This window comes from Erpetoichthys calabaricus, chromosome 2, assembly GCF_900747795.2.
Source record: "Erpetoichthys calabaricus chromosome 2, fErpCal1.3, whole genome shotgun sequence".
NCBI lineage: Eukaryota > Metazoa > Chordata > Cladistia > Polypteriformes > Polypteridae > Erpetoichthys > Erpetoichthys calabaricus.
The window spans coordinates 72,534,399-72,561,880 of NC_041395.2; the positions used below are offsets into that span (position 1 = coordinate 72,534,399).

Below are 27,482 nucleotides of genomic sequence, written 5' to 3' on the forward strand. Positions count from 1 at the left end.
TAACGCACTCCTCTCAGGACTACCCAAAAAAGACATCAATTGTTTGCAATTAGTGCAGAATGCAGCTGCTAGAATCCTTACCAGGAAAAGAAAATCCTAACACATTTCTCCAGTTTTGATGTCACTACACTGGTTACCTGTGTCATTCAGAATTGACTTTAAAATTCTGCTTATGGTTTATAAAGCTTTAAATAATCTCGCCCCGGCTTATATATCGGAATGTCTGACACCTTATATTCCAAATCGTAAACTCAGATCCTCAACTGAGTGTCTCCTTAGAATTCCAAGAGCAAAACTTAAAAGAAGTGGTGAGGCGGCCTTCTGCTGTTATGCACCTAAAATCTGGAATAGCCTGCCAGTAGGAATTCGCCAGGCTAATACAGTGGAGCACTTTAAAAAACTACTAAAAACACATTATTTTAACATGGCCTTCTCATAACTTCACTGTAATTTAATCCTGATACTCTGTATATCCAATTCATTATAATAACTATTCATTCAAAATCTGTACTAACCCCTACTCTCTCTTCTGTTTCCTTTTCCGGTGTCCTGTTGGTGGTGGCGCACTCCCAAAGCACCATGATGTTCCAACAATGATGGATGGATTAAAAGCCAGAAGTCTGTATGACCATCAGCATCAAGTGACTCCATAAAAAACCCGAACTACAAAGAGGACTATTTCATTTATGTTAGGTAGAATGCCCAGAGGGGACTGGGCGGTCTCGTGGCCTGGAACCCCTACAGATTTTATTTTTTTCTCCAGCCTTCTGGAGTTTTTTTTTGTTTTTTCTGTCCACCCTGGCCATCGGACCTTACTCCTTTCTATGTTAACTAATGTTGTCTTATTTTAATTTCTTATTTTGTCTTTTATTTTTCTTCTCTTCATTATGTAAAGCACTTTGAGCTACTTTTTGTATGAAAATGTGCTATATAAATAAATGTTATTGTTGTTGTTGTTGTTGATGTACCCGGTGAGGATTAACTCAACTGTGCACTTGTAGAATTTCATGAAAAAAGATGGAGGAATGTGAGGTGTCCACAGATATCTGAGGAAGAAGATGCACTGGTGAGCCTTTTTGACAAATAATGAAATGTGTTGCTTTCACTTCTTACGTTCGTCAATTATGGCCATTCCGATAAATTCAAAGCTATTCGCACTCTCATCAGCATCTGTTCTGATGTAGATGGTGGTGTGGTTTGGCTTCTGCTTACTCAAGTCTATGGTCATCTCCTTGATTTGCTGACATTAAAAATTATATTGTTCATCTGACACCATTGACTCAGGTGGTACACCTGTTCTCTGTAAGCTGTCCCTACGTTGTGGGTAATCAGGCATATGATGCTGTTGTCTTGTCAAAAGAAAATGTAGATCAAGCATATATTCATATATTTCAGGAAGAACAAGGAGATTATTATTATTATCATTATTATTATTATTATTATTATTATTATTATTATTATTATTATGTCGAAAGGGACTGACCTACTTGGAGGAAGCAGAACTGTGTCATTGGTCCTCTCGATAATAAGCCCCAGAACTGCAGGTAAAAAACAACAAGCAGTCAATGACAGTGCCTCATCTGTTCAGGGTGGAAATGTCATAACTCTACACATACATGCATGACATAAAAACTGACAATTATATTGTCATCTGCTTTAACCCTGTAATTAGGACATTGAAGCACAATAAATAGATACTAAATAATAAATAAACTGAACAATATTAACAAAAATACATAATTACAAATGACATGTCTATCATAGACTCCAAAGCAGGAACAACACCTGCAAGGGCAGCAGTCCATTGCAAGGCAAACGCAGAGATCAGGGCCAATTTAGCATCACCAGTTCACCTAACCTGCATGTCTTTGGACTATAGGAGGAAATTGGAAAAACTGGAGGAAACCCACATAGACACAAGGAGAACAGACATAAAGCTCCATGCAGCAGTGCAACCACTGTGCTACAATACAATAGACATATGAAAAATAATACATTAAAATAAACAAGAAGACACAAAAAAGGAAAGGAAACATAAGCCAGGGAATAAACACGGTCTGTAACAAAACTGCATTGGAATAATTGGTGGTGAGAATTAAGTTATATTTCCTTAACCAGAGACAGTGTACAAGCGGAGCATGCTACTAAATGCTATGTGACTTTTACAAGTGGTAATGGGCACATCATGAAAAAAGAATCAAACTTGTTACACTACATATTGCAAATGTTTTCACACTGCTGCATGTTACTTTACTCCTTGTTCTTATTACTCTCTATTAGGTGGTAGATGGTAAAATTGTTGTTTGCCGTTATATTTATTTCATTCTGAAAACGGATGGATGAAAAATCATTTCATATTATGTTACCAAGAGAACAAATTTCAGAAAGAATTCCAATATTTCCATACAAAATTCCAGTATTTCCATAGAAAAAATTAAACAAATGACTTTAAAAAATAATTCTTCCAATAATACTAGCATTGACTGAGTAATGCAATCAGCAATCTGATAACTCAGATTAAATGGCTGTTATGATCATTTTTGTTATGCTGATATGACTTACGTCAGTTTCACCTTGCAAAGATGCATAACATCAGCCTGTTTGAATTAAGATGTTAAACCACTGTTTTGTATGCTGATTCATGTTAATACAGTACTAAAGGTTCAGTTTACAAAAGGTTGCCACGGCTGCAAAGCCGACAGCGATTATGAAAAAAGGTGGAGCTACTAGCTATTAAAGAATGATATACAATTTCAAGAACATGCTAGAAGTGAGATACTGTGTTTTGTGCAGTGGCCTTTCATCTGCCTTGTAAACATTAGCTTTGGTTATCCAGAGTCAAACAAAGATTCTATGGGTTTAATAAATAATAATAATAATAATTCATTACATTTATATAGCGCTTTTCTCAGTACTCAAAGCGCTATCCACACAGGGAGGAACCGGGAAGCGAACCCACAATCTTCCACAGTCTCCTTACTGCAAAGCAGCAGCACTACCACTGCGCCACCTGTGAGGTTTGCTCAGAAGTAACACACACACACACACTCAATACCTTAATACAATACATCAAAGTGTTCTTATACCACCAAAAATGGTATATGACAAGAGAGGTGTAGAGTAGAGCACAAAAAAACATTGGATGTCATTGAAATGTACCTAACTCTACCACTAACATGGGACTGTTCTGCTACTATAAATATACATGCATTTCTAGCAGTTGTGGAAATAACCTGCAAATAACCTACAAAACATATTTTTGTCATTATTTACAATTCTAGCAGTAATTATGTTCTTCAGCAACCTAGGCAAACAGCTTCCAATTTCCGCTAATTCTTTAAAATGTATAAGGACATGTTTAATGCAAATACTGATTTCAAAAGTGTCCATGTACTAGCCATTTCCATATACACAAGGCCACTCTGCAAAACCATCTTTCAAAAAAAAAAAAAAATATATCAAAGTACAGTATTTACTAATGGCACTTTAGTTTGGTGTGCAGTGGATAACTGGAAGTGGTCACATGCCTTGGGGCTAAGCAATACTACAGCACAATGTTATGTCCTTTTGTCTCTTAATCATTTATACCACATCTTTTTTCTGTTGCTTTCTTGCTTAGTTACTAAACTTCAATTATGCAGTGAGCTATTACTCAGCAAGGTAAACTAGAATCTCATAATGTAAATTCTCAAACCTGCTTAGTCCAATTCAGGGTTATGGGGTGGGCTGAAGTTTATTGCATCTGTAATGGGACAAGGAAGAATTAACCCTAGATAGAATACCAATCCACTTCACAGCAAACTCTTGTCATATGGTAAATGTACTGCCATGGTGGAAAAAAAGCCAGAAATAAAATAAAAAATGCCAGGCAGAATAGCTAACAGTGCAGATGGGTTGCGGCATAATCAAAGCCCAACTTCTTTTTTAACCCAAGACTTCCCACTACAAAATGAAACAAGCCAAAATAGATAAGAATATGTACCATGACCTTGAACACGGCAAAAGTCAAAATGAAAAGATCATGAGAATCAGACACCAATACCAAAAATGCTTGCCAAAATTCATAGTCAAAAAAGGCTTTCTATAATTCTAAGAGCGAAAATAACTAGAAGAAGGAAATGCACTGGAACAATAAAATGTCACTGGATGTCTGGCTATAAAGTGGTGTATTGATAAGGTCATGTGATGGGGGCGTGGCCTAGCAACCAAAACCTGCATCCTAGCACCAACTACTCAAATGACAGTGCCAGTGTGTAAACAAAATAGGGTTGTAGTAAATCAGACACATAACGATAGCAAATAATTAACAAATGCTTAGAGAGAATAACCAAACAAGGAGATTCCCTGATGCCCAAACCCTTATAAAATGTCAAAATGACCTTGAAACAAACTTTATTAAGAGCAATATCTTTATCTTAACTATAAGACTTACTCTTTTTATTAAGGTATTTCCAATTAACAACCAATACTTTACTGTTTGTATCTGTTCAAAAAAAATGCTCTGTTTAGGCAGTTGACAGCCATTATGCTCATTAGACCACAAAGACATAATCAGTGCCTAGCCATTTAGAGAAAAAGCAGGGACAGTCAACAGCATCGTTTTTTTTAAGAACCAAGTTGGCATGGGAAAAAATTTCCAGTTGGCACTACCCTGTGAGCATTGCATATTACTATCCAATATCTATTCATATGTAATAATCTTATTTTTTGTATATTAAAGAACACACTTAACAATGTATTTATTTAAAGTGGGATGTTTACTTAAACTATTCATATACAGTACATACAATGTTTTTACTCACAAATCTGGCTTATGATGCTAAAGAACATGTTTGGAATTTTTCGCAGTTATTTTTTCAAATTCAAGGTGTACACTAATTTCCCAAATCAAATTGGATTATAGAAATATAGAGTCTGTGTTTGCATTTGAAAATGGAGTCCAGAGGGTACTAATCCATCCATCCATCCATCCATTTTCCAACCCGCTGAATCCGAACACAGGGTCACGGGGGTCTGCTGGAGCCAATCCCAGCCAACACAGGGCACAAGGCAGGAACCAATCCTAGGCAGGGTGCCAACCCACTGCAGGACACACACAAACACATCCACACACCAAGCACACACTAAGGCCAATTTAGAATCGTCAATCCACCTAACCTGCATGTCTTTGGACTGTGGGAGGAAACTGGAGCGCCCAGAGGAAACCCACACAGACACGGAGAGAACATGCAAACTCCACGCAGGGAGGACCCGGGAAGTGAACCCGGGTCTCCTAACTGCGAGGCAGCAGCGCTACCCATTGCGCCGCCATGCCGCCCGAGGTGAAAGGGAAAAAGAATGCCTTAAAAACTTGTAGAATACAATACATTTTTAAAGACAAGAATGTTCCCATGTACCGATCAGCATTTGAGATTTCACAAATTCTGTAAAACAGCATATTTGTGAAATTTTCTGAGAATAAAAAAATATTTTAGTGAGATTGTGCCATTTAACACTAGAATCCATGAAGCCTACGAAAAATGTTGTAATCCCAAGCCACCTTAAATTCCTTTGCACCTCCTCATCAGCATCTTTGTTCTGTAAATGTTTTGATCAGCACTGGCAACAAGCAGCCTGCTATCCCATTCCCCACCGATGCAGCTCAAGTCGGACAAAAAGATCACCCATTCCCGTAGAATTTTATAAGAAATTCTCCACTCAGCTAGCTCCACTCTTATTGGCAACATTTACAGAAGCTAGAGACAACCAAATTCTACCTCAAACATTTCGACAAGCATTAATCACCGTCTTTCCTAAACAAAATAAGGACTTGTTACAATGTGCATCATATAGACCAATTTCACTCCTGAATAATGATGTTAAGATACTCTCAAAAATCCTAGCTAGAAGGATGGAGAAAGTGCTGCCCTCGGTAATATCACAAGATCAAACTGGATTTATTAAAGGCTGACACCTATCTTCAAATCTCCGACGCTTGTTTAACGTTATATATTCACCAGCAAAATCAAACACCCCAGAGATATTACTATCATTAGACGCAGAAAAGGCATTTGACATGATTGAATGGAATTACCTTTTCACTGCATTGGAGAAATTTGGGTTTGGCCCGAATATTTGTGCTTGGATCAAACTACTGTATACCAATCCAGAAGCTTCAGTTTGTATTAATAACATTTGCTCAGACTACTTTAAACTAGAACGTGGTACCAGACAAGGATGTCCCTTGTCGCCACTGTTGCTTTCAATCGCTATTGAACCACTGGCGGTTCACTGCCGAAATTCTTATCAGATAAAGGGGATTGTCAGAGAAGGACTGGAACAGAAAATTTCTCTATATGCAGATGATATGGTCTTATATATATCAGACCCAGAAAACACTGTCCCCGCTGTTTTAACAGCACTAACAGAATTTCAAAAGATATCTGGTCTTAGAATTAATCTGAATAAAAGTATACTCTTTCCAGTGAATTCACAAGCATATAATATTAGATTAGACACCCTACCTTTTACCATAGCAGATCAGTTTAAATACCTAGGGGTAAATATCACAAGTAAACATAAAGCTCTTTATCAACAAAATTTTGGCGTCTGTATGGAAAAAATTAAGCAAGACTTGCATAGATGGTCAACCCTTCATCTCACTCTAGCCGGAAGAATTAACATTGTTAAGATGAATATCCTTCCTAAACTTCTCTTTTTATTTCAAAATATTTCAATATATATCAATAAATCATTTTTTAAACAGTTAGATTCAATAATAACCTCATTCATTTGGAACTCAAAACACCCACGTATCCGAAGAGCGACCCTACAAAGACCTCAGGCAGAAGGTGGCATGGCTTTACCTAATTTTCAGTTTTATTACTGGGCAGCAAACATACAAGCCATAAAAACCTGGACACAAATAAATGAACATACACAGGCTTGGTCCGCAATAGAAGTAAAATCCTGTAGTACTTCTTTATACTCCCTGCTCTGCTCTCCAATAAATGAAAGTTATCGCAAATATACTAATAACCCAATTGTGCTTTACTCACTCAGAATATGGAACCAAATTAGGAAGCATTTTAAGATGGAAAATCTTTTATCAGTGGCACCTCTGCAAGAGAACCACCTCTTTCAACCTTCGCAAGTATATCCAGTTTTTAATACCTGGAAAAGTTTTGGGATTAAAATGCTCAGAGATCTTTATATAGACAACATATTTACATCTTTTGAACAATTACGTTCAAAATTCAACCTCCCAGCTACACATTTCTTTTACTATCTTCAAATTAGAAATTTTGTTAAACAGAAATTGCCCGATTTCCCCCACCTTGCACCCTCCACAATGCTGGGAAAAATACTGCTCAATTTCGAGGAAACAAACACTATTTCCGCAATATATAAAATCTTATTAGAGTCCCTACCTTTCAAAGATCCAAGAGGACATTGGGAAGAAGATCTCTTAATCAATATATCAGAAAAGGAGTGGAAGGTAGCAAAGCAGAGAATTCACTCGAGTTCTATATGCACAAAGCATAGAATTATTCAACTAAAAATTATATATCGAGCCCATCTGTCTCGCTTAAAACTGTCCAAAATGTTTCCAGGGCAGGATCCAACCTGCGAACGCTGCAACCAAGCCCCTGCCTCACTGGGTCACATGTTCTGGGCCTGCACTAAACTAACATCATTTTGGACAAAAATTTTTAAGTGCCTCTCAGACAGCCTTGGTATCACAATCCCTCCTAACCCATTAACAGCTGTGTTCGGTGTTCTTCCAGATGGACTTGATGTAGAGAAGGACAAGCAAACTGTGATTGCATTCACTACACTTTTGGCACGCAGACTTATTTTGTTAAATTGGAAGAATCTTAATTCTCCTCTTATAAGTCAGTGGGAAACCGATGTTTTATATTATTTGAAATTGGAAAAAATCAAATTTTCAGTTAGAGGATCTGTACAACATTTTTTCAAAACATGGCAGGATTTAATCAATATTATTTTAGAATAAGAGAAATAACTATTATTGCATTTAACTCCCTTCTCCATCTCTTATTTACATAGATATTCACTTCTCCCTTTTTAATAAAATAAAAATATTAAAAAAAAAAAAAAAAAAAAAAGATCACCCAACTCAAGTCTGTTTATCTTGGTGTGAGGTATGCCTGGACTTGTATAGGGTAAATAATTGTTTGGAATACATGCATTAATTGTGTGTTCAGCGTCTACAACGATCAGGGTAGATGTAGGATGACAGGAAATGTGAGGCAAGAAATGTTGAACACATAACTAAAACAGAAACTTTTTGCATGTTATAGTACTAATGACAAAATGTTGACATGAAGTGTACAATGCGTGAAGACAAATATCAAATAAACACTTTCATAAAAGGTACAAGTATAACAAAACAAGTGCACTTTTATTCAAGAATATAACTGAGGTAAAAGAAATTGGGTTAGGGGACAATGCTGACACATGTGCTTAGCTGGTGCAGAGGTAAGAACTGCTGTCTCATAATCAAGAGGTTGCGGGTTTGATTTTGGGTCCTTCTTGTATTTACTGTTTTCAGTAGTGAGCTGCTCTTACTGTTACTATTATAGAATAAAAACATACATTTGATGTAACAGCCAGTGTAAATTTATGGTACTTGTAAAGGTTAGCGTTTATTTTTTTTATTATTCAGTTTTATTCTCTCAGTCACATTCACTCTTCCCCCAACCTGACATTGTTAGTTTTCAAATAAAGATGTGGTATAATAGAACTCAGATGAGGATGAGGGTTCTACATCGGAGAAAGAGAACAGAAGCCTTCCCTGCAAGAAACGTCCAGTCACACATAAGAACAACGTAGCTGCACCATGCGAAAAGGCAAAAGATAGTATTTTTTGGATGCAGCAAGAGGTTGGGCATGATCCCGTCAGTGAATCTGCCACACACATATCTTTCAATGAAACACCAGGGTCTACAGAGCTTGCCAAGGTATCGTGCAAAGTTGTTTGTGATTATGTTTTCTGATGGTCTTTATATGAAAAAAATGTATATGTTACTTATATAAAAGCCACATAAAAGAGGGATTTAGAGATGCAGACAAACCCTGGAGGAAGCAGTTGCTACTAAGTCTCCGTAAGACATAAACAGTCCATCTTAGTGTTTATAATAAAATCACCAATTAGCAGAGCTTTGTTAGCGATAGATTGGGTATTAAATAATCCAAACTTCAAAGTGCTTATGGACACATATTCTGGCGATTTTACCAGAGGAATCAGCACGTTATTATCAACACGTCACTCAAAAATACGTGGACAAGACCGTCCTTCAGAACAAAGTGAAGGAACAGATCAGCTGTTACACCTGCTGAGACAAAAATGAAGAAGAGACCCCCAGTGAATCTACTTTGGTCATCGGAGAATGTTGCGGTGTAGCAGGAGATCAGCAGGCAATTCATAGTTTGTTCAAAGTCGATACAATTCATCTAGTGAGTATTTTAGTTTTGTAGATGTGACTGCATTAGATAGATAGATAGATAGATAGATAGATAGATAGATAGATAGATAGATAGATAGATAGATAGATAGATAGATAGATAGATAGATAGATAGATAGATAGATAGATAGATAGATAGATAGATAGATACTTTATTAATCCCAAGGGGAAATTCACATACTCCAGCAGGAACATACTGATACAAAAAAACAATATTAAAGAGTAATAAAAATGTAGGCAAAAACAGACAACAACTTTGAATAATGTTAACGTTTACCCCCCCCGGGTGGAATTGAAGAGTCACATAATTTGGGGGGGGAACAATCTCCTCAGTCTGTCAGTGGAGCAGGACAGTGACAGCAGTCTGTCGCTGAAGCTGCTCCTCTGTCTGGAGATGACACTGTTTAGTGGATGCAGTGGATTCTCCATAATTGATAGGAGCCTGCTGAGCGCCCGTCACTCTGCCATGGATGTCAAACTGTCCAGCTCCATGCCTACAATAGAGCCTGCCTCCCTCACCAGTTTGTCCAGGCGTGAGGCATCCCTCTTCTTTATGCTGCCTCCCCAACACACCACTGCATAGAAGAGGGCACTCGCCACAACCGTCTGATAGAACATCTGCAGCATCTTATTGCAGATGTTGAAGGACACCAGTCTTCTAAGGAAGTATAGCCGGCTCTGTCCTCTCTTGCACAGAGAATCAGTATTGTCAGTCCAGTCCAATTTATCATCCAGCTGCACTCCCAGGTATTTATAGGTCTGTACCCTCTGCACATAGGGCCTGGGCCTCCTAAAATCCACCACCAGCTCCTTGGTTTTGCTGGTGTTCCGGTGTAGGTGGTTTGAGTCGCACCATTTAACAAAGTCCTTGATGAGGTTCCTATACTTCTCCTCCTGCCCACTCCTGGTGCAGCCCACGATAGCAGTGTCATCAGCGAACTTTTGCGCGTGGCAGGACTCTGAGTTGTATTGGAAGTCCGATGTATATAGGCTGAACAGGACCAGAGAAAGTACAGTCCCCTGCGGTGCTCCTGTGTTGCTGACCACAATGTCAGACCTGCAGTTCCCAAGATGCATATACTGAGGTCTGTTTGTAAGATAGTCCACTATCCATGCCACTAGGTATCAATCTACTCCCATCTCTGTCAGCTTGTCCCTAAGGAGCAGAGGTTAGATGGTGTTGAAGGTGCTAGAGAAGTCTAGAAACATAATTCTTACAGCAAAACTGCCTCTGCCCAAGTGGGAGAGTGATCGGTGTAGCATATAGATGATGGATAACAAAGTAGACATAATAATCTATGACAACCAAATGAGGTTTATCATAGCAAATTTCCAGAAATCACCCAAGCAAATTTCAGATTGGAAGCAAAGCAATGTACCCCTTGTGTACCGACTCGGCCCAATTAAAATAAGACATTAGCCAGTAGACTGTCACCACTGGGATTTCCACAAGTAATCAGCAAATGGCAAGGGGCAGTTTAGTTTCTACCACCTATTCATCAAAGCTAGTTACTTGAACAGAGAATCAATGAGATTTCAACTTACCCACACAGATTGCAGCCAGCGGAGAACAGTTCTACGAGGGCTCGTGTTAAGGCCGAGGCAAGGGATACGAATGGATGTTATCAGTTTTTAATCTAATGCAAATGTGAAGGAAGATCCGATGCAAAAGGCAAAAAATTTGTAAAAAAGAAATAGAAAAATACACAAACAGAGCATCATCGAGCAGCAGCAGACAGAAACGGCAGCATTCACTTGATTATGAGACAGCAATTCTTACCTCTGAAACCAGCCAAGCGGACGTGTCAGCATCGTCCCCTAACCCAATTTCTTATTCTTCGGTTATATTCCTGAATAAAAGTACACTTGTTTTGTTATACTTGTACTTTTTGTGACAGTGTTAATTTGATATTTGGACTTCAGTCTTCACACATTATACACTTCATGTCAATATTTTGTCATTAGTACTATAACATGCAAAAAGTTTCTGTTTTAGTTATGTGTTCAACATTTCTTGCCTCACATTTCCTGTCATCCTACATTTACCGAGATCATTGTAGACACACATGAAATGCATGTGTTCCAAACAATATATTATTTACCCTATACAATTCCAGACCTACCTCACACCCAGATAAACAGACTTAAGCTGGGAGAACTTCAGCTGCGTCGGTGGGGGAAAGGATAGCAGACTGCCTGCTACCAGTGCTGATTGACACATTTGCAAAACAAAGACGCTGATGAAGAAGTGCGACGGAATTTAAGGGGGCTGGGATTATGACTTTTTTCATAGTCTTCTGGGATTCTAGTGTTAATAGAAGTCCGGCAGTGCTCTTCACACCATTGCCTGTCTCCACTACAACAACATTTTATCCATAGTAGTATACTTTCCTACAGCTCGTAAATGATGCGATTTTTATTTTGAGAGCTTCAAGCAGTCAGAGCTAAATGTTCTTAAAGTTCATGTTTATTATCATGGATAGTGACAATAATGTAGTATTATACCAACAGAAGGCGCACTCAAAAAAACAGCATACATAAAATGCAACATATATACACAAACAGTGCCGTCCATAATGTTTGGGACAAAGACATATTTTTCCTTGATTTATCCACCATGTCCCACTCCACAGTTTAAAATTACAAATCAAACAATTCAGACATGAATAAAGTGCACATTGCAGACTTCAGCTTAAGGGAATTTACATACATCTGTGGTGAGTGGTCTGTGGGGTCGGGCAAGTTTTTAAATAAATACGACTCCGTGAGGTGCAGGCACTAATCAGGCGCATGTGAGTACACGAATGTGCTTTGCTCCAGGGATGGATGGGGTGCCTGGCTGATTGCAAATGCACACGCAAGTGTGAGCGTCAGTCAGTTGCCTCATCAGCACCTCGGAGACAGCCTGCAAACCTTCCTACTTTAACTCTATTTCTAATTTGTATAAATCATTTGTGTATCAAAGGCCAAATATGTCCCCCCTTAGAAACTAGAAAGAAGTAAAGATCCCTGGCCAGAGGGATTTGGAGAAAACCAAAATCAGTGCAACTCATTAATACCTAAAATAATCACATAAGTAAATGACAGTGAACATAGAAAAGCATAGTAAAACAATAACATGTATCAAAGTCCTTTTTCTTCATCTGAGTATGTTGGCATTACACGCTTTCTTCTATAAATCTCAAGATTTATGTTCTATAACCTCATAAGTTTTAAGTACGATGATAAAACATTGTTAATAATATTTGATTTCCTTCTTATCTAAAGCTATGTTACTTCATAAAATGTACCCAGCACTGCATTTCATCTATGATCAGACTATTTAATAGTATAATTGGTGACAATACAGACAGCAGAAGTATTTACTTAAAAAAACTTCAAATATCATATCTCTCTAGTTTATGTTCCCAATGATGTGTACAATAAGAATCAGAGATAAGAGTTCCTTACACAACCACTCTGCTTTTATCCATGAAGTTGTTCCTATTTACATCCAGCTGTGGTCTTAAATTATTTATCGCCTTTGCTGCATAAAGCAAACAGTTATCTTGCTGAAAGTAGGTGTCAGTCCTCCCTTCAGAAGATGTCAGCACTACTCTCAATGCAAGCCACTGACTCATGTCAAGGTCACATTTAAATTGCAAGGGTTGTTCCAAGCTTCTTATTGATGTTAAAATTTTTGCCACCAGCTGTGATTCTTGGTTTATATCTGGACTTTCCAATTTCACAAACTGTACACTGACCGCTCAACGCATAAGACACTCCATCTCTGTGGTGCTAAATAATTACTTTGTCTTGCTATCACCTACATTACTTAGGTACAACAAGCCATAATAGTTATTTCTCCTGTATTGCCACCAACTCTTTTTGTTTATATGGCCCTAAGTATTACATTTCCTAAAAATACTGTAACGGCTATCCCACAAACTTTTTTTCTTATACCTTGTTCTACTAATTTTAAAGGAGCTTGTACTATACCCTGCAAAATCCATCCATCCATATCCAACCCGCTATATCCTAACTACAGGGTCACGGGGGTCTGCTGGAGCCAATCCCAGCCAACACAGGGCGCAAGGTAGGAAACAAACGCTGGGCAGGGTGCCAGCCCACCGCAGGGCACACGCACACACATACACACACACACCAAGCACAATTTAGGATTGCCAATGCACCTAACCTGCATGTCTTTGGACTATGGGAGGAAACCGGAGCACCTGGAGGAAACCCACGCAGACGCGGGGAGAACATGCAAACTCCACGCAGGGAGGACCCGGGAACCGAACCCGGGTCTCCTAACTGTGAGGCAGCAGTGCTACCCACTGCGCCACCATGCCGCCCACCCTGCAAAATGTTGTATCTAATTTTAGTACACTTACTGTAATCTTACCACCCAATATCATACAATTTGTATCTTAATGATGTATCTACTATGGCCATGGTGGTGGTGCTTGTGCATCGCGACTCCCTGTGACTTCCCAGATTTTGTGAATTAGTACTGTTTACTGATTACTATTTTCATTTATTTTTCCCTGATACAGCTGTGTGAATATGTCGTATAGCCGACAAGAAACTTTTGAATATTGGCTCCCTTTGCAGCATTGGACAATGTTCAAATTTCTCCGGAGACAGCCAGGACACTGTGGGCTAGTGAATCAGCTCTACCGACGGGAAGAGCCCAGCGGCAGCGTCGAGATCGTAAATGGAGGAGAAGAAAGCGTGGAGATATTCGGGTGAGTCTTCAGCAAACCCCCCACCATCTACGTCTGCCAAGCATTTTTCTTGCCAATGTTCAATCTCTAGAGAACAAGCTAGGCGAACAATGACTCTGGATCACCTCACACTCACGTATTATGGACTGCAACATCATGATTTTCACAGAAACATGGTTAAATGACTGTACCCTGGACATCACTATTGAGCCAGAGGGTCGCACAGTCTTCAGAGCCGACAGAACAATAGAGAATACCGGTAAGATCAAAGGTGGAGGTCTATGCATTTATGCAAACAATGTTTGGTGTGCAGCCACTGTTGTAACGGAAAGTCATTACTCTGCTGATCACCATCAGATGCCAATGCTAAGCTTGCAATGAAACAACTGCATGCTACTTTTAGCAGGTAACAAATGGCACATCCAGATGGGCCTTTCATTACTGCGGCCGATTTCAATCATTGCAACTTTAAAACTGTTTTCCCCAAATTTCATCAAAATGTCTCCTGCCCCACCCTAGGAAACAGAATTGTAGACCACGTATATACAAACATTGCTGAAGCTTACAGGGCTTTTCTGCTCCACCACTTCACTCCTCCCTGCTCCTCCTCCCTAAATACACACCACTTATCAGATACATGAGACCTTCTTTGAAGACAATGAAAAGTCTGGCCTGAAAAGGCAGACTCTGAAGCTTGTTTGCCACCAATGCCACTCGGGAATTGGAAGCAGACTTTGAAAGGTACACCGCTTCTGTCCTAGATTATATCAATACTAGCATTGATGAAATCATAACACACAAAAAGATTAAGACCTTCTCAAACTAGAAACCCCGCTTTCAGATCTGGTGCGCTGAGAGCTACAGCACATCCAGGGCCAATGTGAAAAAGGGCATCAGGAGAGCCAAACAGAAATACAAGCAACAAATTTAGGATCACTTCAAAAACCCTGACTCCAGACATATGTGGCAAAGCATCTAGACCATCACAGAGTACAGGAAAGTTTTTCATCAGGACAATAAAACACTTGTAACCAAAACCACCCCTCCCCAAGGTGACCAACCCCGCAGACTTACTATCTCCGTGGTAAAATCTGAACTGAGCAAAGTGAATGCACGCACGGCTGCTGGAACTGATGGCATACCTGTGTGCATGCGTAAGCTTCTGCTGGGCAACTGTCTGAGGACTTCAGTAACTTCATCAATCTGTCTTTGGCCCAGGGTATTCTCCCTGCATGCCTTAAGTCCACATCGATTGTCCCGTTGCCTGAAACCTGAATGACAATCTCCCTGTTGCACTCACCCTATCATCACCAAATGTTTGAGAGACTGGTTCTGGTCCACCTCAAATTCAGTCTACCTCCCACACTACATCCATACCTGTTTTTGCTTATTGTCCCAATAAGTCAACCGGATGATGCCATATCCTCTGCTCTTCACTCTACCCTGACACACCTGGTTAACAACAACTCCTATGTCAGGATGTTGATTTTAGCTCCACATTTAACACCATCATCCCCTCCAATCTGGTAGCTAAACTCAGCAACCTCTACATCAGCACCTCTCTTTATAATTGGACATTAGACTTTCTAACCAACAGACCCCAGTCTGTCAGGCTAAGCAACCAGACATCCTCTACCCTGATCCTGAATACCGGCATTCCATACAGCTGTGTACTCAGCCCACTCCTCTGTTCCCTCTTCACCCATGACTGCGTCCCTTTATATGACTCCAACTCCATCATAGAGTTTGGAGACGACACTACGGTAATAGGACTGATCAGTGACAATGACGAGTCAGTCTACAGAGAGGAGGGTCAGCAACTGGCAACATGGTGTGCTGACAATAGCCTCACCCTCAACACCAATAAAACTAAAGAGCTCACTGTGGATTACTGTAAAACTAAAGGCAGCAGACACGCTCCCATCCATACAAATGGGACTGAGGTGGAGTGTATTTCCAGCTTCAAATTCCTGGGCGTCCACATCTCCAAGGACCTTTCTTAGACAATAAACAATTCCAGTCTGGTTAAAAAAGCGCAACAATGACTTTACTGTGGAGGCTAGCCTGTCTGTCTCCTCAGATTTTGTTGAACTTTTACCGCTACACTGTTGAGAGCATATCGACAAACTGTATTATCAATAATTCTGACTGTACTCTATGCATTTTCAACTGTTTACATATATCCCTTCTGTACCTAAAAGTATTTCATATATCTATACTTATTCATACTATGCATCTGTACTACTGATCAATATTCACATCTATATACTCTTTCCTTTATATACTACTATCTGTAAATTCAAATATCATATTGATATATTTCCACATTTGTATGCTGCCTTATTGCACCTTACATTTTAATGCACTTTAATGTGCTATTTGCACCCACTGTCTATTGTACCTTAGTCTACTATCTGCACTTTCTGGTTAGATACTAAACTGCATTTCACTGTACCTGTACAATGTGTCACACACGTGCGACTAGAAGCGAGCTGAGTGGACCAAGTGGAGGTAAATACCTGCCAGGCCAGGGGGTGGAGGGGAGCTCTAAACCTATACCTGCCTGATTCAATGTCACTTCCGGTTCCGTTGCCTAGACTAATGTCACTTCCTGTTCCGATGCCCAGACTAACATCACTTCCAGTTCCGATGCCCAGACTGACGTCACTTCTGGTTCCGGCGCCCAGGCTGACGTCACTTCTGGTTCACGGCATATAAAACCTCCATCTTCCCAAACCAGATCAGTTCAATCCTGGAACTCAACCTGACAACAACTTGTTTTCTTTAAACCTTTTGCAGCCAGGGACAATATACAGGTGGCTGCCCCAAACCTTTCCAGTGTGTTAAGACTCATTCTTTCACAAATGACAATAAAGTTGAATCTAATCTAATCTAATCCTAATGCAAAGTTCCTAACACATTAATAATGACATTTGTTCCATCTTTCTCTATCAATTATTGCTACACAAATAAAATTAACATCCATCATGAAAAACAATGGTTATTTAAAAAAAAGTTATATTGCTTGTTTCAAAAGTCTTTTAGTTTAAACTATATCTTCACATTAAATTAAATTAGATATTTTGTCCTGAGTGTCTCTATTCCCAAAACAGGACTGCATTGGAGGTTAGGACCGGCCATTCCCACCTGCACAGATCCTGCCTCCGGAGGTCATGACCGTCAAACCTAAAATGGTAGGAAGAGGACAAAGTTCATTTGTTCTTTTGTGGATTTTTGAATTAAATTAACTTTGGAAATGGTATTTTAAGAGTTCACAATGACACTCCATCTACCATTTGGTCACATAATGCTTTAAATTCCTTAAATGAAAACTGGCTTTACAGGGAATCCCAATGCCCTTCCACCATATTTTCATTCTTAGTAATAACATTAATAAGTCTCAAATTACAGTATTAAAGTGAAAAAAATATAACATGCAAGGGAGAGAAAAAGACATGGAGGTCACAAAACACTGCAGATTCAATAAGAACACTTCTGTTCCAGGGTACCTTCTTGAACCAGTGCTACTCCTTGCCTACTGTATGTAGTGCTATGGCTTGCACACTTGTTATGTACCAAAAAAGCTCTTTGCCTTTTACCTCTTCTCTCTCTCTCTCTCTCTCCCTCTCTCAAGGGAATGTAGCAAACAAATCTTTGCCAAATTCCAGAATGACATGTCCTCACTTTGTCTTTGTTCCCATTATTTATTTATTTTTTGGTGTTCGGGACATGTCTCGCTTATTATTATCTGAATATTTTTATGTTTATCATTTATCATTATTATGGTTATGTCATTTTGCTGTAATTTTGCGGAGTATCTTTGCCATTTGGTGTCTTTTTTAATGGCAACAGTTGTCATGCCAGTTATGATCATGCAATTATGGGTTCATGTGGAGAGTGCTCAGAGTATTAAGAAAAGCGCTATATAAATGTACAGAATTATTATTATTATTATTATAATCACTTACCATGCCATGTGATGTTATCACACGTTTCCTATTAAACCTTCTTAGTGCTGCATTTTATGCCAGAAAAACATGTAAAAGTGTTGGATTTTTCTTGGCACAAAAAATTACGTCTTTATTAAATCTCAAAAGTAATGACACAAACAATAATAGTAATAATGAATAAAAATAATAATATAAAATGAATGAAAACAAAAATTATAATAACAGTACAGTAATAATAAATAATACTAATGTTGCCAAAACAGTATTTAATCTCAAAATTAGTCCTTTGCGTGTTAAATCTTAAAGCACAGTGAAAGACACAATCCAGCGTCACAGTCGGGACAATAATAGCCTGTTTCTTTTTGGATTTTCTTTCCAGATTTATCAGTTTTTGAACACCACACTGCATAGGCACGAGTTGGATTCTGTTTTTTTTTTTCCGTTGGAGTTATATAATCAATAAAATGTCTACCAATAAGAAGTTCTGGATTGACCCACGATGTTGTGGGTTGATCGTGTCTCTTTAGCGGTAGTGTGGACGGTGGATATGCAGCAATAATTTGTTCTACAAGCTGGCATGTAAAGTTTACATGAGATACAGTTTGCCAGCTTTTTGTTTGTATAAGACAAATCCATTCCAAATCCACTGTTTTACCAGATGACAGAATATCTTTTTGTAGTATTTCTTTTGTTGCTTCCGCATAACAGGATAAAAAGTCAATTCTCAATCCACACAGTCTACACCATTCATCGTGCTTTTGTAGCTAACCACAGCACAAGTCTTCCTAAACAGCTTGTTGCCTTTTTGCCTGCACAGTGGCTGTATCTGCATTATGTACAATGCCAAAATGACAAACATCTTTCTTGTCTTTCCATTTCAGGACAAGCACTTTACTCTTCTGCCAAGCTATTAGCGCACCTCGCTGTAATTTAGCTCTGCCAAAGACTCCAGGCATGCCATGACAGTTGGGATGCTCTGTCCCATATGTGTCAGTCTTTCTTTGCAGCAAAATGTCAAATAACTCTGGCAAAGTATAAAAATTGTCTATGGTTACACAGTGACCTTGATCCAGCAGAGAATCTATCAAAGTCCGCACCGATGATGTAGCAACGCTGTACTGATTGTATTTCAACAAACATTGTCCCTTTCTCTGTGTACAGAACCGAATTCCAAATGTATCCCGTTTAATATTTACAAAGCTTGTAAAATTTTATGCTAAATCTTGCTCTTTTGATGCAATCTACTGTATCCATGACAGTATTCCTTTATAAGCCACAAGAATTTCATCGATGCTGACATCACGGTTCGGAATGTAAATACTCTGAAATTTTGCTACAATGGCCTGGTATATGTCTCAAATTTTCTTCATTTTGGGTACTGGACGGGTATTCTCATCAAAGTCTTCATTGTTGGTAAAGTGCAGATATTTCAAATTAGTGAAAACCTACACTCAGACATAATTTCTCCAAAGAACGGCAAAACTGATGGCACTTTTACAGCCTAAGTGATTCTCTACGCTTATGCAAGATACATCTGTACAGTTGCCGAGTAACACTCAGGACTAACGCTTTTAGCTTGTTTTTGCAGTCCAAGTAACGCTTGCGTCTAACGCAAAGGGAGTTAAGAAAAGATCCTTTTCATTAGTTTATCTTCAGATGTTTGCTTTCTTTTTTGACTCTAATTTTTGTCTTCTGTTTCTGTTAAGTTGCCAGTTTGTCAGACTACGTATTTGTCCCAGACTTCAATTTTGCCTAACTCTCAAAAAGAAAACTTAATTTCATTTGTTGATTCATCCATTTTTCTTAGAAAAGTTCTTCAGAGACTGTCATAATGTAGCACAAATTCAGATTGAGAATTTCTGTATTTCATTTAATCTAAGAACAACACAAGAACTACAATTTCAATTAAAATATGAATTTGATACAGAAAGAAATTGTCATCTGATTAATTAATTGGTTAGACTGAAAACCACAAGGCACTGCTATACTCCAAAACCAAATGCTCTGTTTTGAAAACCACATCTTTGATATATTTTTAACACTAGCCATGTGTGTCCAACTACGTTGCGCGTGTTAAAGTTGTCTGTGAAGGGCTCCCTGTTTAAACGTGACTGCCAGTCGTGAACTGGACCCTTCATCGCACAGCCTTATGATTTTTTATAAGGGAAACAAAATTACAAAACAAAACCCTTGGACATTGATTCAATAGGAACGGCCTACTCGGAATCACTGTCCGAAGAGTAATTATGTGGTGGTGTAGGAACATTTCTGCTTCTCTCCGTTCACAGTCCGTCTCGTTTTCACGACGCTGTTGTTTCCTCTCACAATCTCTTCTCAACCTTTCTCCAATCTCGCAGGTTGCTTTGTGGCAATCCAAAGAGTAAGGCAATATACACTGAGCAATGGTTATAAAAGGGGAACACATAGGTATCCAGGCTCTTTCAAGCATAAATAGGGATCACTTCACTGACATGTGAGCAAGCCAGGGTACAACTGTGAGACGCGCAGCACTCGCCGGCTACAACGTAACAATAATAATTTCTGGAACGTGCTGTTACGTTGTCATTCATTTTACCTATGGTCTTTCTTTCATTCATATGTTACGTAGGCACGTACCTTATATCTTCGGCAATCTCATTCTCTAACCAGGCCTCAGGAGCTAACCAGCGTAACACTGTCCACCACCCCTTTCGTTATTCCGGCACATTGTTGACATCCGTGAGTAACAACAACGTACTAAACTGGAAGGTGGTCTATGCATGCGTGGAATTCACGGACAAACAAAGATCAAGATCCAAATAAAGATTATATATAAAGATTATGGGAGAATCCTAGAGTCTGATAAAAATAATGTCATGCCTTCAGTCAGGGTTGGTGGTGCTCAGTTAGATGGCATATAATGGACTTAAACATGTAATAATATTTTTATATTCTATACTATAATGCCAGTATTAGAATGGACACCTATATGTTTCACCTCATGTTAATAGGGTAGTCTTGATAATCATAGGACATCTGGATTGGTCAGCTCTTGTGTCAGTTTTGAACTGATATGATTGTACAGCTAAAGTGCAGAGAGAAATGTCAACATTCATTTTTTGAATGAGCTATTAATCATGTCTAAAATATTTTACAACAATTTCTTTAAGAATACATTAGGACACTGAAAAGGTAGCTAATATATGTGACAATCCCGGTATGTAAATGACATTTGGTCACCCAGATCTTCATCACCTCTTGACTGGGTTACTGCTTGTCACTATTTAATGGCCTTATGTCAGGTCAGGTCAGGCTGGGGACCATGCACTGGTACAGCACGCTGCCACACCCACCACATGAGAAAACAGCTTGGGGTCCTGGTTGGCAACCCCCGTGGCAGTTATGTGGTCCAGTCCCACCCTCAGGAAATGACCATCTATCTGCCTCAGCCAGGTGTTACATGGGCGTCCCCTTGGCCTGGTCCACCACTCAGGTCCTCAACAATGGGGATCCTGCAAGCCAGAACAATCTTGGGGAATTGAGCCACATGGCCACAGCGTTGTAACTGACGATCCCTCACAATGCAGGTAATGTGCCTCTTTCGGGACTTCATCAGCAACCGCTCATTCGACACAGAGTCAAACCAGCCTGTACCCAGGTCAATGGACAGCATCCATGTCTCACAACCATATAGCAAGATAGGAAACACCAAGACTTTAAAGATTTGCACCTTCGTCCTTATGCATAGATATGTCCCAGAATTTTAGTAGACTAGAATAAGATCAAAATTCTTTTGTCTGAGTTCTGAAATGCTCAGAATGTAATAAGCACATCTACTCTCATCTGGTCTAACCATAATGGCTATGAGAATGGCACCAGACTATGTGAATGGTATCAGATTATGTCCAAAAACTACTTCTGACTTATAAAAATGTAAATTTCCAAACCCCCACACTGCCCTTTATAGTTACTTCTATTTAACCAACTGACTGTCCTCTGTTCTTCTCACAATTTTCTGTAACTTCTCACAGTTCCAGACACATTTTTCAAGTATACTTGAATGATCATTTGGCTTTGTTGCTCCTATTTTCTGAAGCTCATTCATTTAAGGTTCATGCCTTTTTGCTTACATTTAAATCAGCTTAACTGTAACTGTATTCTTATACAAAATTAACGATCTAAATAATTCAACTAACATAAATACATCATCTGTTTATATCTCTCCCTGTTTTCCCACTCCATCCAGCTCCTTCTCTAAGTTCTCACCAGTCACATCTGCGTTTGTTAATAACCTGCTTTGTAAGATGAGGCCGACTACTTGTGTACTGGACCCCATCCCCACCACACTACTTAAATCCTGCCTTCATGCCATAATCCCGACTGTTACAACAATAATAAACTCATCCCTTGACACTGGCTCTGTGCCACTCACTTTTAAAATTGCTTCTGTAACCCCAATGTTAAAAAAGTCTGGTCTGGATGCTGACAATCTTAACAATTTCTGGCCTATTTCCCACTTACCTTTCCTGTCAAAAGTTCTTGAGCGTGTTGTAGCTTCCCAACTCACCAATTACCTAACCTCTAATAATTTGATGGAACCGTTTCAGTCTGGTTTCAGGGTGCGGCACAGCTGTGAAACTGCTCTGCTATGGGTAACCAATGATTTGCTTATGGCAGCAGACTCTGGACGAACCAGCATATTAATTCTGTTAAACCTCAGTGCAGCATTTGACACGGTCAGACAGGACATCCTACTGTCCAGAATGGAGAACATGCTGGGTATCTCTGGCACTGCCCTCCAGTGGTTCAAGTCCTATCTGACTGATAGGCAAGAGTTTGTTAGTCTTGGCAAACAGCAGATCCAGCTCAGCGCCGGTCACACAAGGAGTTCCTCAGGGCTCTGTCCTTGGCCCTCTTCTCTTCTGTATTTACATGCTTCCCCTTGGCCATATTATTCGTAGCTATGGACTGGGTTATCATTTTTATGCAGATGATACTCAACTCTACTTCAATGTTAAAAGTGGAACTTCATCAGAGCTTTCTCAGCTCACAACCTGCCTTAGTGAAATTAAAACCTGGATGGAGCAGAACTCTTTAAAATTAAATTGCAATAAAACTGAACTCCTGCAAATTGGGACTAAAATGCAACTTAATAAAATGACCTCCTTCCCAGTCTATCTTGGCGGTGATCTCATCAGACCTGCCTCTACTGTAAAAAATCTTGGTGTCATTTTTGATTCCTCCCTCTCTTATTCCGCCCACATAAATCACATTAAGAAACTTTCTTACTTTCACCTCCATAACATATCCCGTGTTCGCTCCTTCCTCTCCTTCTCTAATGCTGAGAAACTTGTCCATGCTTTTATCACATCCCGCATCGATTATTGTAATTCCCTACTGGCAGGTGCCCCTTCTAATTTTCTATCACAGCTCCAGCTTATTCAAAACTTAGCTGCAAGAGTCCTTACTCGAACCAGCAGCAGCGAGCACATCACACCCATCCTGCTCTGTCTTCACTGGCTCCCCGTGTCTTACAGGATTGAATATAAAATCCTACTAATAACCTACAAAGCCTTAAATAACCTCGCGCCAAACTACATCAGTGACCTTCTCCATCACTATGTGCCTGCCTGCCCACTAAGGTCCTCTGATTCTGGCAATCTTGTTGTACCCCACACTAATCTACACTCCATGGGTGACAGGGCCTTCAGCTGTATAGCGCCCAGACTCTGGAATGACCTACCGAAATTAATCAGGTCAGCTGACTCCACAAATTCTTTTAAAAAAACAACTCAAAACTCATCTGTTCAGGAGGGCTTTTAGCTCTACTTGACTTTATTACCCTTCTCTCAGTTTACCTCTCTGTCAAGATGCTAATGTAACCTGTGTGTGTGTGCTATGCCATCAATTATGTTGTCTTTATTTTTCCAGAATTCACTGTCTTAATCTTCTTTATTTATTTATCTGGTTTGTACAATGCTTTATACTGTATACACTGCCATTCTTTATTATATTCTGTAAGTGCCTTGAGCATGGGAAAGGCGCTATATAAATAAAATGTATTATTATTATTATTATTAATCCTAATCCTACTGCACTATTACTTGTGTCTTTTAATCTGTTCCATCATACCATTCTATTGTGGTTTACTTATGTATTCGTTAGTTCTATAACTATAATGTGTATGAATAATCATTTATTTACTGTTTTTTTTAATATCAATGTTTGATATTTGAAAACCCATTATGATGGTGTACGTTTTGAATGGCTCTATGTAAAATAAAACTGATTGAATATACAACTACATTGTTCTGTGTCAGGGTGTCAGACTTAGATACTTGTGGGTTGCAGGGTCTAAAAGGTTTTAGTTTCTTAATTAGTAGCGAATTACTGCTGCTAATGGAACAAAACTGTATTGCTGTAATTTTAACTTACTGTTTTTTAAGACACGGAACCCTTAATTGTTGTATTCTTCCTCAACCAGCAGCCAAACTAAAATGTAGGGAAATTCACACACAATCCTGGTGGGCCACAGTAGCTGCAGGTTTTCACTCCAACTGGTTTCATAATTAGAAGTCAGTCCTTGCTAATAATGACCCTTGGTATTTAACTATATTATTTGTTAGTATTTTCATTAATCCAAGAAAAAGTGTCATTTACATTATAAAGTTTTCTTTTCTGAGAACATTATCCATATGTTTTTTGGACCAGAACAGATTTGCACTTCATGAACCTTTACTTTTCTTTCTTATTTATTTCTAAATGAAAATAGCTGGCAAGTTGGTGGTTTCTTTGTTAGTTGCATTATGCTCTTAACCAAGGCTGGTTAAGAAAACAGCAAACAATCAAAATCTAAACATAATTGCCTATTTTAGTTTTAAGCAGATAAGGGTTCTGAAACACAACAAGCAAGTTACCAAATATCTAAAAACATATTGTGTTAGTAGCAAATAAATTGGTTCTAATTAAGAAATTGGTCAAGGTGACAACTTGCAGCCACTGTGACCCTCAAGGATTGTCAGTGAGGATCCCTGCTCTACAATGTAATTAAACATTATCCTGGATTAATGGAATCACTAACAAACAATATAGTTAAATACCAAGTCTCATTATCAGCAAGGACTATCTTCTAATTAGAAAACTAATTAGAATGAAAACCTGCATCCACTGCATCCCTCCAGAACTGTGAGTGAATATTCCTTCTATGATGAGATGCAAAGCGAACCAGATAACCAGGTAGCTAAGCGATTATCAGACTCAGTTCAGGGTGCCCCATCTGACTGCTGGTTTTTGTCCCAACCATATTCACAATCAGTTAATCATTTTAGCTCTGATTGATCTCATTTTTTAAGATGGTCTTTTCAGTCTTGTCTCTTATTCTACATTTAGAAAAACACAGCACTGTGGTTTTTTGATATTTAAAAGACATTCACAGATATTTTTATTTCAGCTAAAGCTTAAAATGCTTCACTCTTTTTTGTTGTTTTCCCATTTATTTTTTCTGTGTAGTTTGCTCCCTTATTTGTATCCTAATAATTACAATGAACATCTAGCAGAGCAGACTCCCAGAGAAAATAATCAATGTTGAAATGATGCAAATGATTCAGCGTCAGCCAGGCTAAGGTGCTTGTTAGTACATAATGGATTAACTAATCATAACACCTGAAAAAGCAAAATGTCAATCATGATGATAATGAAGATGTTAAGAACAAATTTGAAAAATATGAAATTATTCTTATGTTAAACATGCATAAGTGCTTGGTACATTCTAATAGAAATTAACTAAATTAATTTTAGTTAACTAAATTAACTTAATTTTGTAATTTCTACATTGACCTTAAAACAGAAACTGGAAAATAACTGAAAAAAATATTAGTTGGTAAGAACAAATACTTGCGGCCACAAGGGGTGCCCAGGACCAGTTCGAGAATCACTGAGCTAACCTAATCATATGTGCTATTATGTTTCCAGCATTCAATATCTGCTTTTCAATGTCTGCAAAATATTGATCTACTTTGGTTAACAAAGCATTTTGATTGGGTTCCCAGTGAAAAGAAAAAGTCAACATTGGTGAAAATTACATTAACAGGCTATAGACTTAAAAGGCATTTTTTAACAGCAAGAACTGTCTTCTAATTAAGAAGTTGGAGTGAAATTGGTGGACCTCCATGAACTGACTCGGAGACCCCAGAGTTAACCGGTCATCTGCTACCTCTCTTTGCATCTTATTATTTTTAAGGAAGAAAAAAAAGTTTTCTGAATCTGAAAAAAAGTTAGTCTATTAAAATGAAAGCAAAAGTAGCATGTTCCATTAGCAGAAATAATTGGATTATTACTTTAAAAAATGTCTGGGATGAAAAACTGCAGATTCCACGTCCCTCTGGGATTTGAACTTGACAGTGTTTCTCAGGTTCATTCCTGGGGGTCTGTCGTAGTTGCCGGCTTTGTCCCAACCACTTCTTCCTTTTAATTGGACTCCTGCCTTAATTAAGGAAGCTCTTATACCCTACTTTGTATATTTAGTGTCACACACAAAATGAAACATTTTGCGTGATATATTTTTATTGGAAAAGGTGGCAAGCATTTATGCATGTTGAATGGGGATAATTAGCATTTATTTATGACTGTTTTTAACATTGTTACCATTATAAGTATCATTATTATGATTTCATTTCCCTTCTCCAGCTTTTTTTTTTTTTTTTTTAAGTTATTATTTACTAGTGAGCAATCACATTTTCAAATCTGAATCCTTAAGTGACATTTACCATGGTCTACTCAGTTCATCATTCATTATCCTCCACACAAAATGATACACTATTTGATTGAGGGGGCAAACTCTACACAAAAAGGTAAGTTAATTGATAAAAAAAAAACTCAAACATTTATACCTATGGTAAAATTAAAAATGTTTTCATAAAAGTAGATCAATCTGAGATGAAATAATTATGTCAAACTGGCTGAAAAAAAATCTGCACTCACGAGCTATTCAATCTCATTTTGTACTACTAGTTTAGGAGACAAATTACTTCTCATTTAATATTATTTTCAGTTTTCCCCATATCGAATCCTGGTCTCCTTCAAATAAATGTGTAAATTGGAAAGTTGTATTTTTGCACATGCATAGCATTGAACCAAGCAGAAAATCCATTTGAACCTCATACACTGCGACTTATAGTAAAGATCAACACATGTTTTTAGACAACTATCACCACTCTTAATTTAAGCATACCATAAGGCGAAGGTGAGCTTGGGCATCCTTTCACCGACCGTGGGCACACACTTGTAGGCCGCGACGGTAACATTCGCTCGCGCAGCACATTGGCTGGGAAATGACGTCGAATCGCACACGAAATCTCGCGTAACTGAAAGACAGCCA

General features: G+C 38.6%; 1 long non-coding RNA gene across 2 annotated transcripts; it reads right to left on the reverse strand.

Annotated features, from left to right (window-relative positions):
* Positions 1 to 959: 959 nt before the first annotated feature.
* LOC114645968 (uncharacterized) lies at positions 960 to 27,402 on the reverse strand. Of its 2 annotated transcripts, none has more exons than XR_003715238.2 (3): positions 27,336 to 27,402; positions 1,484 to 1,538; positions 960 to 1,046 (listed from the first exon to the last, which is right to left on the reverse strand). It is a non-coding gene; the product is annotated as an uncharacterized LOC114645968 (long non-coding RNA). The 2 variants fall into 2 exon arrangements; XR_007934111.1 differs by lacking the exon at positions 27,336 to 27,402 and adding an exon at positions 16,633 to 16,662.
* Between the last annotated feature and the right edge of the window lie 80 nt (positions 27,403 to 27,482).